Here is an 11465-nt window from a genome sequence, read left to right as displayed (position 1 = left end):
TTTTGGATTGTTCCTACAATATAATGACATTTAAACTCCCCAGTACAAATTGTGGTATTTAATTTCATGAAGGCTAGGTAAAAAAGAATAAAGACTATTTGTAATATTAGACAATGTTGTGGGCTAAAAAGTCAAATTGTAAATAATTGAAATAATTTTAATGTATTGCACTAGTGTAATTTTCTCATGTACCCACCTAGAGCTGCATATCAAACATCTTTGACAAAAATAAGTGCTAAATCATGGGGTTTCTAAAAAATCAATACTTTATTCGTTATTAATCTGTACGACTTTCTTTTGTAATGAATGTTGCTATATATTATTTCCATGCCAGTTAATAGTACTTCACTTTAAAGCTTAAAATAACCCAACAATATAATAAAAGTTGTCCATAAGAATCATGCATCATATTCTAACTCTTCTGAAGGTAATCAATATGTTTTAGTGAGAAACAACCCAAATTTAAGTGATCAAGGACATCCTTTAAAATTCCTCCTTTTGTGTTCCACTTAAGAGAAAACGTTAAATAGGTTTGCAACAACGTTTTGGATTAATTATTCCTAACAATAGCTATAAGCTCACATATCACATGCTGAGTGTGTGAAATATGATCATGTTAGAAACAGCAGTCAACAGCTCAACTTGCTCTGAGACTCACCAGAGAATGCGATGATAATCTGCGCCACTAGACAGAGATGTTGACCTCAAGAATGACATCAGTTCACACTGACTGGATCTGACTGGATTAATGTTTTGCATTTTATACCTGTAAATTGAAGGCGTATTGGCGGGGTTGTGTTTACAGATAATTTTCTTCTCAGTTATATAGATTTGCAGTTTTAATAAATGTAAGATTAGAGGGTGGAAGAGAGATTCTTCTTCTTCTTTTTTTCTTGTGGGTGGAGTTCTAAAAAATGAGTCACCTTTCCAGGTAACCAAAACGAAGGTAAAAAGAAACGCAATTCCGAAGGCTTTCAACCTTAATGATGGGACTCTACATGTCAATATATTTTCAGGTAGGTTCTGAAATTTGTCTTATGATGTGGTCATATAAAAATGAGCCGCCATAGTGTTTCAACTTCTACAGGGGATTAAGAAAAAAAAAGTTATGTTTCTGAAATTTTAATGTGAAAACTATCATGGTTAACCTAATGATCGAAACTTTGATGATTAAAGTGATCTATTTGATATTCACCCATCTGAATGGTGAAATTTAGATTTTTGTTTCCATGTATAAAAATCAATGGACATACAGGCATAGTAAATAATCATTTTATATCATGATGTTTGTAGATGTTGTGATTTCCTGTAAACAGAATGACTAAAAGTAAACTGACTGGTTGTGTGAGTCTTTCTGAAGTGATGCAGGATCTGCAACTCAATGATCTTTTTGTGGGCTGCAAAAGCACCAGCTGGAATTGACTTTAAAGGCTATAAATTAAGACCAGGTGTACAGTTCTTCTTGCTACTTTATTTTATTATTATTATTTTTTAGGGTCAAGCAAAGTTCTCCATGATTATTGGAGATGATATCTGACCCCAGTGTTTACTGCAAATCTGTTGTTATTGTTCATTTATACAGTAGATGATTTTCCTCTGCTGTTTCAATGTGTCAGTTTAGAGAGAAATCCCTTACATTTGAATCAGGCAATCTGTCTGTACAGTATATCTATCATTTGGTGTTTCCACAAATTTAGGTCTGAAATCAGGCTCTAAGTCTGAGAAAAGAAAGTAAGAAACACTGCCTCTAAAATGAGTCTCAATGAAGAGAGAAAGGAGGAGAGCTCTACCCCTAAAATGAATTTCTGCAAGCAGAAAGAAAAGTCTGGAGCTTATGAGCACCATATGCAAAGAGCATCATATCCAGAACCAAGTTGTGTGTCTATGAAGAGTGATGAATCTATGAAACGTCCACTTGCATTTAGTGATGGAGTAGTGACATCTGACCCCAGGTAAGTTATTAGCCATTTATGCATTTTACAAATTCTTTTAATGTAAGCAACTTTCAGTGCATTAAATAAACTAGCCAGTGCTTGGAACAAGAGATTAGATGACAGCAAGCAGGTCTAAAACGTTGTTTTGGTGGTCTTTTGTCAGTTTCACTTGGAAGAAGAGCCAGAAAGCATCATCTCCAGGATCAAGTTGTGTGTCTATGAAGAGTGACGACTCTATGAAGCATCCCCTTGCATTTAGTGATGGAGCAGTGACGTTTGACCCCAGGTAAGATATTAGCCATTTATGCATTTCAAAGCTTTTAATGAAAACCACTTTCAGTGCACTAAAGCTAAACAGACACTAGCCATATTGATATTTATGAAGAACAAAAAAATCTGTGATATCGATAATAAACTTTTGAGTAACTTTCTATAGTTATCCTATGATTATTTAGCTAGCCAGTGTAGCATCCGCCAAAATGCAGGTATTCACTGTGGCGGGCGATCTGTGAATACATCTCGAAGTGACATGAAATGCCTTTAGACACACAGATGTGTACATGAAAAATCAGACCTGATTATATTTGGCGATCTGTGACTACATCTCAAAGTGACATGAAATGCCTTTAGACACACAAATGTGCACAAAAAAACAAACAAACAAACAAACAAGCAGATGGCGTGCATGTCTGATTCGCTTTATATTCAGAAATTCGTCATGGTGCTATGCTGTTCATGTACACAAGGCATGCGCTTTTCGTGTAACATATACTGTATGCATGAAGAGTTTTCACTCACTCTTACACCTCTGACAGTCAACTGAAAACAGTTTGCAAGAATAGTGTCATCTATGGAAACGCTGCAAATGATCTCCAACAACCACAGAAGCAGCTCTGTGTTTAGTTTGCTTTATTTCCACGAGTAATTTTTGTTTTACATTCATTGTGTATGCAACTGCACGTTGCCTGTATTTTGACATAATAAGGGCCCGATTTCAAATATGTGTGGCTGTAGATGTTGCAGTACAAAGAAAATTACTTATGGGCTATTGTGAATTGTAATGTGTCATCACTAATCAGTACATAAAAGGTGCATGAACCATTGTTTTCTCATCTGTGCCTGTCTACTCTTTAGACTCCATTTGTATGCTGCAAAATTATAATGATATTTATTATATTAATTATAGAAGCACTGTATCATGGTAAATATTGATGTCAAACAGCCCTACTAACCAGTACTTGGAACAAGAGATTAATGACAGCAAGTAGGTCTAAATGTTGTTTTGGTTGTCTTTATCACCAGGAGGAAGAGTCAGAAAGCATCATCTCCACGATCAAGTTCGTCTATGAAGAGTGATGACTCTATGAAGCATCCCCTTGCATTTAGTGATGGAGCAGTGACCTCTGACCCTTTATTAGTATAAAGATATAGTTGTTGATTTAGTGCATCTCAGATGAACAGTGAATGAAGAAAGTTAGTGGACATAACACTAAACCTAATGTTAGTGAATGTATTAGTGATGAATATTATCTAGCAATACTGTCACGTAAATCTTTCTGATTGTTTCTAAGGGTCATTCTAATTACTTTTACCAATGAGTTGTCATTTTGTGGTTTTATCTTATTTTCTTTGTAGAAGAGAGGTAAGAAAGGCAATCAAATCTGTGAAGTTCTGTCAGACTGATATCAGGCACCATGACACAGATTCAGACCTGCTGGAGGAGACTGAAAACCAACCAGTCGAAGATGTTCTTCAGAGAGTCAAAGACCAACACAAAACCAGCATGAAGAAAAAGTACCAGAGCTTATTTGAAGGAACAAGAGAATCAAACCCACCTGAACAGGATTTACGCACAGCTATACATCATAGAGGGAGAGAGTGAAGGGGTGAATGAAGAACATGAGATTTTGCACATGGAGAAAACAGCCAGAACTCAGCACTTACAAGACACTTTAATTTACTCCAATGACATCTTTAAACCTGAACCAGGATGTGAGAAAAAGAGTAAAGATAAAATAAAGACTGTTCTTACTAAAGGCATCGCTGGAACTGGAAAAACAGTCTCTGTGCAGAAGTTCATTGTGGACTGGGCAGAGGGAAAAGCTAATCAGGATGTAGATTTCATGTTTGTGCTTCCATTTCGAGAGCTGAACTTGATTAAAAATGAGCAGTACAGTCTTCACAAACTTCTTCTGGACTTTCATCCTGAACTTCATGATCTGGAGTCAAAGATTTATGATGAGTGTAAAGTTGTTCCCTATCTGTCACTCACTCGACGTTGTGTCGATGTAGAGACACTAGGGGTCACTCTTGGGAGCCCGAGACACCTCTGGTCTTTGATAAAAGGCCAGTGAAAATTGGCGAGTGGTATTTGCATGCCACTCCCCTGGACATACGGGTATAAAAGGAGCTGGTATGCAACCACTCATTCAGATTTTCTCTTCGGAGCCGAACGGTCACGCTCACTGAGCTGAATATTACTGTTCATTCACCTCTGCTGGATCTGACAGCGCATTTCAGCGGCTTCTCCCCCCTCTGCACTGGTGCACTGCAGAGAATGCTCCTGGACGCTTCGGCAGAAATAAAATAGTATATTTCTCTAAAAGAGTATATTTCTCTAAAAGAGCGGCACACACGGAACGTCTTTTTAAAGACGCGTCTTTCTAAAGATGATTTTCCGATTGTGTGTTATTCCTGGTTGCGCTCTTTGTCTCTCGCCTTCTGACGGTCACAATCACTGTCTTTCGTGTCTGAGCACTGCTCACGCGGAGACAGTGTTCGTGGATGGTCATGTTCTCATTGCGAGGATATGTCCATGGTAACGTTGCGGTCGCGGCTTGCCTTCGTAAGAAAGCAAGCCACCCCAGAGGCTCCTCGCCTCGGTCCTTTTACCCACGGGTATGAGGTCAGTGTGGGTAGCACTGGGGGCGATTTGGGGACCCCAATGGGACCGCCTCTGCCGGGTATCCCCCTGCGGACCTCCCATTCCCCAGCACGCTCGTCTGCCCCGATCGGGCTTCCGGATGAGTCCGCCAGCTCATCTCTAGGCGAGTTCGACCTCTTATTCAGAGCCCGCGAAAGTGATGAGCTCTCGAGCGCAAGATCGGAGAGCGGGCTCGTCCAGTCGGAAGCCTCAGCTGGGCTCCTCCCTTTGGGGATGACTGCCCACTCACAGACTGACGTGGAGATGATGACATGCTTTCCCAGGCAGCTGCGAGCGTCGGCTAGAGTGGAACCCTCTGCTCTTCCCTGAACCCTCACGGCTCGGTGATTGGTTCCTGGGCTCGCGGCGCCGCTCAGAGTCACGCCCCGCCCCGCCCCGTTCCTTTCTTCCTGGAAGTGCATGAATAGCTGACAAGGTCACGGGAGGCATTTTTACTGCCCAGTCCCGATCTTTTCAGCTTCCCTGCCCTCACTACCCTCGATGGTGGGGCAGCCAAGGGCTATTCGGTGTGGCACCTCAAGCTCCACCCCGCCGCGAGGCCCCACCTGCCGGAACATCCAATGACGTTGTCCCTTTGGTCCCTCTTTCGCGGAACTTGGACGCATGGCTTGTGCTTTCCAATCCATCACGAGGGCTGGTCCGGACCGTCCGACTCGGCTATGCGATTCACTTCGCCGGGCGTCCGCCCAGGTTCAGCAGTGTCCACTTCACCTTGGTGAAGGACGAAAACGCTGCTACCATGCGCGGTGATTGCTACCCTCCTATGGAAGGGCGCGATAGAACCTGTCCCTCCAGCCAAGATGAAGGGGTTTTTCAGCCGTGGGTTGCGGCCAATCTTGGACCTGTGAGTACTGAACTAGGCTTTACACAGACTCCCGTTCAAGATGCTGACGCAAAAACGCATTCTGGCGAGCGTCCGGCATCAAGATTGGTTCGGATTGGTTTGGATTCTTTTCTCGGTTTGGAGTTGGACTCAGTCTCCTTGACGGTGCCTTACGAACGAGCGCGCCCAGTCAGTGCTGGCCTGTTTGAAGGCGTTCAAACAGAGAACAGCGGTTCCACTGAAACATTTTCAGAGGCTCCTGGGGCATATGGCATCCTCGGCGGTGGCCACCCTGCTCGGGTTGATGCATATGAGGCTGACCAGGGAAGCACGACCTGATCATCAGGTTCCTAAGAGGCACCAGGAGGCTGAATCCCTCCAGACCGCACCTCGTTCCCTCATCGGACCTCTCTGTAGTTCTTCAGGGTCTACAGAGAGCCCCCTTTGAGCCTTTGCAGTCAGCCGAGCTTAAGGCACTCTCCTTGAAGACTGCCCTCCTAAATGCGCTCACTTCCATCAAGAGGGTAGGTGACCTGAAAGCGTTCTTTGTCAGCGAAACGTGCCTGGAGTTCGGTGTGTTGAACTTGCTCACATGATCCTGAGACCCTGACTGGTCTAAGTGCCCAAGGTTCCCACCACCCCTTTAGGGACCAGGTGGTGAACCTGCAAGCGCTGACCCAGGAGGAGGCAGACCCAGCCCTGTCGTCGCTGTGTCCGGTGCATGCTTTACGCATCTATTTGGATCGCATGCAGAGCTTTAGAATCTCTGAGCAGCTCTTTGTCTGCTTTGGTGCACAGTGGAAAGGAAGCGCTGTCTCCAAGCAGAGGATCGCCCACTGGCTCATTGATGCCATAACTATGGCATATGTCGCCTAGGACATGCCACCCCTGGTAGGGCTACAAGCCCATTCTACCAGGGGTGTAGTGGCTCCCTGGGCCCTGGCCAGGGGTGCCTCTCTAACAGACATTTGCAGAGCAGCGGGCTGGGCAACACCCAACACCTGTGCAAGGTTCTATAACCTCTGGCTGGAACCGGTTTCGTCCCAGGTAGTGGCATGCAACACAAGCGGATAAGCCCAGGATAACTTAACACGCGCTCCGCATGTGGCGGTTCCTTGTAAGGCTAACCCCATGTGAATTATATATCTTCTGCTAATTCGTTTCCCTGTTGGCAAACTGCATCTTCCTTGGGCAGAGCCCCTCTGCCCCAGTCTCCTTGTTTGTAGTAACTCCTCCCCCATTGGGCAGGATCTACCTTGAAGACTCCCCACATGGTTGGAAAGACCATGTGATGTATTTTTCCACTTAAATACCCCCCCCCCCTTGGGCGAGGTGTGGTCTCCGCGGTGTTTTCCCCTTGGCAGGGACACCTCCTGACTAGACCTGGCGGCCCAGTCGGATAATCCCCCTTCTTTTTTAGAGAGTGGAAAAAAAGAAGGGGAAAAGAGGCCACAACTGGGTTAAGCCTGTCTCTATCTTTTGGGTAGTCGACTTGTCCCCAAAAAGGGCCGTTCGACACTCATAAATATGTTGGGGGAGGTTACGTGTCGACTTGGTGTGCTGGCTATGAGGCACACAGTAGTCTGCCCACCACACACCGCCAGTTCACGTAACACAGTTCAGCCAATTGTGGCGTTTCGTATAGGGAACCCTAGTGTCACTACATCGACACAACGTCGAGTGAGTGACAGATAGGGAACGTCATGGTTACTTGTGTAACCTCCGTTCCATGATGGAGGGAACGAGACGTTGTGTCCCTCCTGCCACAACGCTGAACTACCCGCTGAAATGGCCGGACCTTATATCGGCTCCTCAGCATAAAACCTGAATGAGTGGTTGCATACCAGCTCCTTTTATACCCGTATGTCCGGGGGAATGGCATGCAAATACCACTCACCAATTTTCATTGGCCTTTTATCAAAGACCAGAGGTGTCTCGGGCTCCCAAGAGTGACCCCTTGTGTCTCTACATCGACACAATGTCTCATTCCCTCCATCAGGGAATGGAGGTTACACAAGTAACCATGATGTTTTCATCTTTGACGGTCTGGATGAAAGCAGAATTACACTTATGTTTTCAGACAGTGAGAAAGTTTATGATGTGACTGAGACTTCATCAGTGGGTGTGTTGATGTCAAACCTCATCAAAGGAGAGCTGCTTCCCTCTGCTCTCATCTGGATCACCTCCAGACCAGCAGCTGCCAATCAGATCCCCTCCAAATACATCAAGCATGTGACAGAGATTCAGGGATTCAATGACCCTCAGAAGGAGGAATATTTCAGGAAGAGAATCAGCAATGAGCATCAAGCCAGCAGAATCATCTCACACATTAGAAGAGCAAAAAGCCTCCACATCATGTGCCACATACCAGTCTTCTGTTGGATCTCATCCACTGTGTTTCAAAACATCCTGAAACAAGATGACAGTGCAGAAATCCCCTAAACTCTGATTGAAATGTACATCCACTTCCTGCTCATTCAGATAAATATGAGCAATCAGAAGTATGAAAAGAGAGATCCAGAGAAACTGAAGAAGTATTAAAAGAGAAGAAAGAGATATTTGAATAAACTCCTGCAGTCCAACAGAGAAATGATTATGAAACTTGCTGAACTGGCTTACAAACAGCTGATGAAGGGCAATGTCATGTTCTATGAGGAGGACCTGAGAAAGAGCAGAATAGACGTCACTGATGCCTCAGTGTATTCTGGGATCTGTACTGAGATCTTTAAGGAGGAATCTGTGATTTATCAGAGGAAAGTCTACTGCTTCATAATTTTGAGCTTTCAGGAGTTTTTGGCTGCTTTATGTGTTTTTCACTACTATATAAGTACAACTATGGATGCTCTGAATTGTTTTGCTTCAGTAGATAGTTTGCTTAAATTAACAGTAGACAAAGTTCTTCAGAGTGCAAATGGACACCTGGATCTTTTCTTGTGATTCCTGGTGGGCATCTCACTGGAGTCCAATCAGAGGCTCTTACAGGATCTACTGACACGCAGAGAACAGCTCAGAGAGTATCAAAGAAACTATCACTTATATCAAAGACAAAATCAGAAATGGACGTGTACTTTCAGCTGAAAGATCCATCAATCTGTTCCTCTGTCTGCTGGATATGAAAGATCAGACTCCGTTCAGAGAGATTCAGGAATTTCTAAAATCAGACAAACACTCAGAGAATGAACTCACTCCTGCTCGCTGTTCAACAATCGCCTACATGCTTCAGATGTCAGAGGAGGTGCTGGATGAGCTGGACCTGAAGAAATACAACACATCAGAGGAGGGAAGAAGAAGACTGTTACTAGCTGTGAGGAACTGCAGAAAAGCCCTGTGAGTAATTAGTTCCGATACATTATAAATGCAGTTAATATGTGCTTTTAATATAATTCCCCTAGAGATGCACTAAGACTGCTTTTGAAGACCAATTAAAGTACTACATTACAAATGTATTACAATTAAAAACACAAAATAATTGCTCACATAAGTGTTTGCCCTATTTAAGTTAGTATTTAGTAGATGTACCTTTAACAATAATGACAGCCTTGAGTCTGAGTGCAAAAGTCTCTATTAGCTTTGCACATCTGGCACCTGCAGTTTTCCCACATTCCTCTTCAGAAAAGCACCAGCTCAGTCAGGTTGCATGGAGATTATTGGTTGACGTATTAAATGTAGCTAATATATAGATATAGTATATACTTTATTGTGCTGTTGTTTAGAGTAACCATATTGTGGTTGTCCAAAAAGAGTACACTGTACAAAAAAATTACATTTATTGTAAAATGTATATATTTAATAATGTATAATATTGAGAGTCACGTGATGCCATGCGAGGAGCGGACGTGTAAACGGCGAGCTCTGCACACTTTGTTAGTTTTTAATTATTTTTATGTTAGAATCCGGTGAGACTCGATACACCCTGCTACATATCTGTTCTTTGAAGTCAACATGGCAAAGAATTCAAAATCCTCGGGCTCTGGAGATATTAAAAGACACTTACGTGTTTAAGCTGAAACCTCTGACAGGCCCGCAGACCAGGGACTCAGTTTGGACGGTGAGGCTGGAGAAATCCAGCGTCAATTGGCAAGCATGTCTGTGATGCTGACAAAAGTTGTTGCTGATTTAGACGATCTTGCTGTAACACGTAGATCGAATATAGTGATAGAAACGAAATTCTCTGAGTTGGTTACAAGATTGTCAGAGGTAGAGAGATGGATCGATTATCTGGAGGCATCGGAGAAGGAATTATCTGCTAATCTGCTAGCGACCAAGATTGGAAAAACTGGAAGACCTTGAGAATTGTAGCCGGCGAAACAACATCAGAATTGTTGGAATTCCTGAGCATGAAGAAGGCCGAGATATGGTGAAATTCCTAGAGGAGCTCACAGGGTCCCGGCTCAGAGGTAGGCTGAGGGAGACAGGCCCCGATCAATTCTAGCAAAATTTCTGAGGTCATCCGATAAAGATCTTGTGTTACGCGAGGCAAGGAGCAAAGGAAAGCTTTCTTGGAAGAATCACAAAATTTTCTTGTTCCCGGACTTTGCGAATTTGACAAGAGAGAAACGTGATAGATTCAAGGAATGCAAGAATCTCTTACATCAACAGAAGATAGTTTTTGCACTGATGTTTCCGGACAAACTGAGAATGGATACTAAGGATGGCTGCAAAATATCTACATGCCCACCACAAGTGATGTCTTTTATAAAGTTGATGGACTGAGGAAGTCATGGTGTTTTTCTTATGTGGCCTCCAAGTGAACCTGACTCGAGGAACCAGGAGGCCTGTTTTGTTTCTTTTTGTGCGGCTGGAGTTTGTTTTGTGGAATAACACTTCTTCGGGACAGTTGTGGATGAATCTGCTCGTTCTTTGTGCTTATGCCTCCTATTGGCTGGAGATTGTTTTGTGGAATATTTTTTGCAGGACATTGGAAGGATTAAGTCATCTGCTGCACTCAGGAACAGCTGGCACACTTAACACTTGCTTGACTGCCTGAAGAAACTGAACTTTTTTTTTTGTGCTTTGCCACTAGGCAGAGCCAGTGCAAAAAGAAACAAAAATGGCACCCAGCTTCCTCAAATAATAGAGTCACTGAACCACGAGTCAGTCCACCAATATAAGAAACATCAAATGGCTTACTCCAATGTATTTATAAAGGAGAGTGCCTGTTTTGGACATGTAAATACTTTGTGACCATTCTTCGTTTCTATTCTCAGTTTGGCCGGAAACATCAGAGCAAACGAGATCTTTTTCTGATGTAAGAGTTTCTTACATTCCTTGAACCAATCGCATTTCTCTCTTGTCGAATTCGCAAAGTGTTTTTCCTTCGGCTCATATTTTCGAAATATTCAGGTTTTTCCAAAATGTTTTCCAAGTCTTTTTTGGATGTGGGTGGATTAGTGGATAATTCCCTTTCTGATGACTCCAGATAATCAATTCGTTTCTCAGCATCTGCAACTCTTGTGACCAACTCAAGAGAATTTTGTTTCCATCGCCGTAATCGATCGACGTATTACAGCAAGATCCTCCAAGTCAGCAACAACCTTCATCAGCATCACCGACATGTTGGACAGTTGACGCTGAATTTCATCTACCAACGTGCCGTCCAAATCGAGTCCCCGTCTCGCAGTCCTGTCAGAGGCCTCAGCTTGAACACGTAAGTGTCTTTTAATGTCTCCAGAGTCTGAGGATTTTGATTTCTTTGCCATGTTTACTTCAAAGAACAAGTATGTAACTGGGTGTATCAAATCTCACTGGATTATTACATGAAAAT

The 11465-nt window shown here is 43.2% G+C and overlaps 1 pseudogene; it reads left to right on the top strand.

Moving 5' to 3' along the window:
- The first annotated feature begins 1797 nt into the window (after positions 1–1797).
- Positions 1798–11465, top strand: part of LOC127416022 (protein NLRC3-like) — a 33071-nt pseudogene continuing 23403 nt past the window's right edge.

The sequence above is a fragment of the Myxocyprinus asiaticus genome, chromosome 25 (genome assembly GCF_019703515.2).
Source record: "Myxocyprinus asiaticus isolate MX2 ecotype Aquarium Trade chromosome 25, UBuf_Myxa_2, whole genome shotgun sequence".
NCBI lineage: Eukaryota > Metazoa > Chordata > Actinopteri > Cypriniformes > Catostomidae > Myxocyprinus > Myxocyprinus asiaticus.
This window is presented reverse-complemented; position numbering and strand designations above follow the sequence as displayed.